The sequence below is a fragment of the Ascaphus truei genome, chromosome 12, assembly GCF_040206685.1.
Source record: "Ascaphus truei isolate aAscTru1 chromosome 12, aAscTru1.hap1, whole genome shotgun sequence".
NCBI classification, from domain to species: domain Eukaryota; kingdom Metazoa; phylum Chordata; class Amphibia; order Anura; family Ascaphidae; genus Ascaphus; species Ascaphus truei.
In genome coordinates, this window is record NC_134494.1 from 28,993,458 (window position 1) to 28,999,457 (window position 6,000).

Consider the following 6,000-nt stretch of genomic DNA (forward strand, 5'->3'; position numbering starts at 1 on the left):
TTACCTCAGTCACAAATTGGGACTAAGGGGGCAATTGAATTTTAATTTCTCGTTCATTACTATATATGAACATGTAATAGACCTTAACCCAGGGGTGGCCAACTCCTGTCCTCAAGGGCCAGCAACATGTCAAGGTTTTCAAATATACCTGCTTCAGCACAGGTGGTGCACTCCTTATGATTGAGCCTCCTGTGCTGAAGCAGGGATATCCTGAAAAAAGAACCTGTTGGTGGCCCTTGAGGACTGGAATTGGCCACCCCTGGTTGAACCCGTCCTGAAAGACTGGCATGGAGTATCGGTCAATGTGTTGGCACAAAATACAACACAAGATTGTACATTTCATTCCAGACACACAGACTTACTCTGAATCAAATGTTACATTTTACTGTTTCTGGCATGAAACAATTTATTGTTCTTTGGGAAGGTAGTTAGTGTCTATATTGTCTTAGGTACAGTGTTCATAAGAAACAATATATAAATAATGTATTAAAAATAACGGGATTCAAGTCTATACGTGTGCACAAATGAACCTTTTTTTCCCCTCCCAAACGTATAAAAGAAAATATTTGAATTTAATGTAACCATGTATTGTTATAGCTTTATGCCCAGGACACACTTGATAACGAGAGGTAACTCAATGTATTACTTCCTGGTAAAACATTTTCATAAATAAATATCCAATGAAAACAGAATATATGTAGACCTTTGAGAAAGCAATCACCTATCGGGGGTGCTCAGCATAAATTAAGCCTGGTCTATGGTCATATGAATGCGTAGTAACCGAAGTACATAGGTCTAATTCAGAGGTGCTCAACTCCAGTCCTCAAGACACCCCCCCCCCCCCCCCCCCCCCAGGGGTGGCAAACTCCAGTCCTCAAGGGCCTCAAACAGGTCAGGTTTTAAGGATATCCCAGCTTTAGCACAGGTGGTGCAGTCTTCGACCGAGCCACTGATTGAGCCCCCTGTGCTGAAGCTGGGATATTCTTACAACCTGACCTGTTGGGGGGGGGGGGGGTCTTGAGGACTGGAGTTGAGCACCCCTGGTCTAATTATTGCTAGAACTGGTGTTATAGAGGTGGAAACGCAGCAAACAAACACGTTAAGAGGGCACATATTACAGGCAGAAATGGAAAATTAGAGGCGCTTCCCAGCCACAAATATCTAATACATACAAGAACAGAAATAGACAACAGGATCTCATGTAAATGCACACAGCATCAAAATGATAGATGGTAAGCAGTAAGGCCAACATCTGAACTGCATGGGGCAGATGGGGCAAAAGGAGGTGCATGTAGTTTGGCAGGAAGCTAGGTAAAAAGGGACTCTATAGAAAGACTTCCTTAAGGAAATGTGTGGTCAATTGGATTTAAAGATGGATATGAAGAATGGAAGCAGTAATAAGGTTGAGGAGTGCAAAGGAGAATTGGTTCATGTGTGATATTGGGCATAGACGTGGAACGGAAAGGAGGCCTGCTTGGAAAGAGAGAGGAAGGAGGCCATAAGAGTTCAGTCTGTTGCTTTGATACAGTATATAGAAACTCCTGACAGATCACCTTTTATTTGCCACAGGGTGTTACCATTCTAAAGTAGCATCTATTTAGGTAGGAGAGTTTATGTACCTTATACTTAAAAATTATATATACACGCTGTATCTGGGTCAATGACCATTTTAAAAGCTACTTTTAGCAACATGCAAGAGCCTGAACCTGGCTGAGAGATCCTGTAGAGATTTAGGAAACTGCAGACACAACATATAATGTTAATAGTCCACTCACCACCCCACCTGTACAGAAACTACACCAAAGCGTCTTATCACAGATAAATAGATCATTGCAACATCGCTAGTGCGTTGGATACAAAACATAGAAAGTCCTCTCTACTTCCGATCAGTTCATTTTTAAGTAAATGTCTGCACCATTACTATTTAATGTTTTAATAGTAAACCCCGAGAGACTAAAAATGATGCAAAATAAAATCTTTTTGTATAATTTTTTGTTCCCGAATGTCTATTGCAACTCTATTTTTGTGCATCTGCTACAGTGCACCCTGGCAAGTTTGCCAATTGTTATGCGAGTGCTGTCCTTTTTAAGAGCTAGAGATATACACATATACACTACACACCTACTCAAGGAAGGTAGTCTGTATTTTTGATGAACATACATCAATGGAGGTACCATCAATTGATTCAACTATTACTGCTAATCTAATTCTGATTTAAAAACAAAAAACAATGTTTATTCAATATTGTTCCACACGGCAGTATTCCGTATTTACGGGTATGTGCCACCCAAAAAAAAACAGGATATCCAAAATAACTGATGCAACTGTAGAACATTTTAACATTTGTAACCATAATGAAAACCAAGTGCTATTGTTTAACGCCACTATAAACAGACAGATGAGTGCAAGAAATTCAAACAAACTCAAATCTCACTCTTCCTGACTGCCATTGTTTGACGTATTTAATAGACTTCCCAGTACAACCAAACAGCTGAAAAACACAAACACAAGAAATCACACCACTTTTACTCACTGAATGTTTGCATGCGGGTATGTGCGGCCTATTACAAGTCGGTTTTCTTTATTTATCAAACTACTCTCTCATAAATTGAGACACCGTATTATCCTCCCTAATGCTAAACAATTTGATGTTTCATGCTTATGTAAAATGTATGCAGTTTAGGTGGTTTTCTGTTAAATAGCAGCAGGAATTGCATAGGTAATAGGTATAATGAGCTCTATGCCTCCTCGGGGATGACGATTTTTTCATGTATGTATGTATGTATGTATGTATGTATGTATGTATGTATGTATGTATGTATTAGGGGGGGGAGAGAGCTTTTGCACTTTATTGCCCGAAAATATAGCTGTGTGTCTTATTTCAGTAACATTCCCTGATTTTGTACCTGCTACATATACTATTGGGTGCACCTCATTAACACAGGAATGTGGTCAACCAAGAAACAAAATAATATGAAGTGGAAAATGTTAACGTAGTGAGCTGAAATGCTGCCTTTTACCTGAAATGTGTCTAGGAGGGAGATAGGTATACATCCCTGCTGTCTTTGTAAAATGAGGTTAAGATTATATATCTCTGCTGTCTCTTTGTAGGATTGGGTTTGAGTTGTATATGGAAGGGGATATTCAGAGTTGAGTGCAAATAGCCGCACGGCTATTCGCACTCAGTAGGAAATAAAATGGAAAAAAATAAACATCCCTGCCAGGAATCGAACCCCGGTCCACTATGCTAATGGCCTGGAGCATAACCATTGAGCTGTAAGACTTTCTGATTTTTTTCCAGTGAATAAAGACATAGAAACCTACTGACATTACAGTGTTCATTACAGCTCGGCTATTCGCACTCAGTTAAGTTGAGTGCAAATAGCCGCACGGTGCTTTCCCTGGCCTTATAGCGCGCGCCGTCCGTGGGCGTGTCTGGGGGCGGGCCAGTGACGTCACGGAGCTGTTTCGCCCTCATTGGGCGAACCGTTCACGTGACCGGCAAGCTAAGAAACGAAAGATTTCTTAAGACACGCTTCCGCAGGCGTGCGGAAGCGAGCGCGAGCCCCTGCTAGAGCCGCTCTCATTGCGGCTGCAGGGGCTCAGTGCCGAGCAGCAGCGCGCCTCAGCACGGGTCAGCGCCTAAGCGATGACCATGCCCGAGGCCTAAGGACTCGGGCATGGTGCCTCGGGCCGCGCTCCTGCTCTGCCTCGCCTCCAGAAGCTGGTGCTTTTTTGTGGCCTGACAGGTGAGGCAGGGAGCGCGCTTTGGGGGCGGGGCGAAGGTGTGGCGGGAGGCGGGTCTAGTTCCTCATCCCCATTGGATGTTTTCTGTCACGTGACCGCTCCTCCGCTCCCCTCAGCCGTGCGGCTATTTGCACTCAACTTAACTGAGTGCAAATAGCCGAGCTGTTATGAACACTGTAATGTCAGTAGGTTTCTATGCCTTTATTCCCTAGAAAAGCATTAGAAAGTCTTATAGCTCAGTGGTTATGCTCCAGGCCATTAGCATAGTGGACCAGGGTTCGATTCCTGGCAGGGATGTTTATTTTTTTCCATTTTATTTTCTACTGAGTGCGAATAGCCGTGCGGCTATTTGCACTCAACTGTGAATATCCACTGCCGTTGTATATCCCTGCTGTCTCTGTAGGATGATGAGGATAAGGTTATACTGTACATCCATGCTGTCTTTGTAGGAGGGTGTTACAGTTCTACATCCCTGTTGATAGATAGAGATATATATATATATATATATATATATATATATTACAGTGTTCGACAAACCTATACATTTGCTCGCCCCGGGCGAGTGGATTTAACCCCCGGGCGAGTAAATATTGGCCCAAGCAGCACACGTTTGGTACTAGGTGGTGAGTAGATTTTTTTGTGTGGCGAGTAGATTTTTTTGGTGATATGTCAACCACTATATATATATATATATATATATATATATATATATATATATATATATATATAGAGAGAGAGAGAGAGAGAGAGAGAGAGAGAGAGAGAGAGAGAGAGAGAGAGAGAGAGAGAGAGAGAGAGAGAGAGAGAGATATCCCTGCTGTAGGATGGGGCTATAGTTATATTATCCCTGCCGTCTCTCTGTAGGATGGGGCTATAGTTATATTATCCCTGCCGTCTCTCTGTAGGATGGGGGATATGCATATTATCCCTGCCGTCTCTCTGTAGGATGGGGGATATGCATATTATCCCTGCCGTCTCTGTGGGATGGGGGATATGCATATTATCCCTGCCGTCTCTCTGTGGGATGGGGGATGTGTATATTATCCCTACCGTCTCTCTGTAGGATGGGGGATGTGTATATTATCCCTGCCGTCTCTCTGTGGGATGGGGGATATGCATATTATCTCTCTGTAGGATGGGGGATATGCATATTATCCCTGCCGTCTCTCTGTGGGATGGGGGATGTGTATATTATCCCTGCCGTCTCTCTGTAGGATGGGGGATATGTATATTATCCCTGCCGTCTCTCTGTGGGATGGGGGATATGTATATTATCCCTGCCGTCTCTCTGTAGGATGGGGGATATGCATATTATCTCTCTGTAGGATGGGGGATATGCATATTATCCCTGCCGTCTCTCTGTAGGATGGGGGATATGCATATTATCTCTCTGTAGGATGGGGGATATGCATATTATCCCTGCTGTCTCTCTGTAGGATGGAGTCAGACGAATGGATTCAGAGCTGTAAACGCCATTGCGTGTTCGGGACGTGTTACTAATAATACCAACAACCCCAACACCATCAGTCGGGCCCCACACCTCGGACCGCCCCCGCAGCGACCCCGGCCTCGCACCGCCCCGGCCGCCGCCCTCGCACTGCCCCCGCACCCCTCAGGCCGCCGCTCCCACCGAGGCAATCTCACCTCCTTCTCCGCCCCACACCACCATGAATCCAGCACCAGGGCCTCCTCCTCCGCCGGCCGGAAATCTGCCGCTGTCGCTGCCGCACACTGTCCCCCGCCCCGCTGCTGCGTCACAGGGAGTGCAAGGCCGCTCTCGCGAGAGCTGAGAAAGTGGCCGGCGAGGCAAGCCAGGAAGTCACGCGAGATCCGCAGGCAGGTGCTGTGGCAGTGTTGATGGGATGAGGTTTATAATGTGCAGATATCTCCCAGGGCTCCAGTTACTGGGATCTGGGGGCTCTGCGCCCCCCAAACATGAACTTTTACTAGAAAGTGCCTGACTTTTATCTCTGAGCCTGACTCTAAAATCATAAATTATTGTTTAATTTTTAGAGGCAACGTTCCTGTAATTACTATACTGCTATAAAGCGGGCTAGGAACCAATGAAACACACAAGCACTAACAGTTTGCATTTAATAGCAGCATTTTAATGACAGTGTTGGTAACCATAATTAAAATGTGTTGTTGTTATTATTATTATTATTGATGTGATGCAAAACCTTCTTTATTAACAAAGCCATGAAAGCCCATAATAATGTACTGTTATATGTAATGTAAACAACCCTAACAAAC

At 44.3% G+C, this 6,000-nt stretch overlaps 1 protein-coding gene across 2 annotated transcripts in view; it reads right to left on the minus strand.

Annotated features, from left to right (window-relative positions):
• Positions 1 to 5,540, minus strand: part of BTBD10 (BTB domain containing 10) — a 37,123-nt gene extending 31,583 nt beyond the window's left edge. The window contains exon 1 of one of the 2 annotated variants that reach the window (XM_075567166.1): positions 5,392 to 5,540. The gene's annotated coding sequence lies outside the window, so the exon portion shown is untranslated. The remainder of the gene's footprint in view (positions 1 to 5,391) is intronic. The other variant, XM_075567167.1, reaches the window with a different exon arrangement.
• Positions 5,541 to 6,000: the final 460 nt, after the last annotated feature.